The sequence below is a fragment of the Theobroma cacao genome, chromosome 7, assembly GCF_000208745.1.
Source record: "Theobroma cacao cultivar B97-61/B2 chromosome 7, Criollo_cocoa_genome_V2, whole genome shotgun sequence".
NCBI classification, from domain to species: domain Eukaryota; kingdom Viridiplantae; phylum Streptophyta; class Magnoliopsida; order Malvales; family Malvaceae; genus Theobroma; species Theobroma cacao.
Window position 1 is genome coordinate 14,203,246 of NC_030856.1, and position 520 is coordinate 14,203,765.

Sequence of the window (520 nt, forward strand, 5' to 3'; positions counted from 1 at the left end):
GTAAGACATTTCATAGCTAGAAATCAACCAAATACTGACAAAAGTAGAAAATGTAAACCATTTTAAAACAGCAAAAGACTACTGAAGAGACGTGAGATATATTTATCTACATATTTTATCTATCACAAAGCCACCTGCCACCTTGACTAATGTCTTTTTTGACAATTAACATGGAAAGATGGCAAGGGTAAATATAGATACATTACAAATAATTTCACTTTCAATTCTTTTCATTAAAATCTCACAATTATCTAGTGTAATCAAAGTTACGTATGATTCAAGACTTCATAAAACAGTTTCATTGATTTAACCTAATTTATGATTTTAATTAATTAACTCCATCTCATAATATTCCTGTGAGACCCTGTCAAGCTCGATTAAAAGACGGTATTGTACCGAGTGGTACAACTAAGTTAAATCGAGCCTTGAACTAGTTCAAATAGAAATTCTAAGAGGAATTTGAAAATTTTAAAACCAACAGAATGACTTAGAATAGTGATTTGGAGTTCAAGGTCCAGTT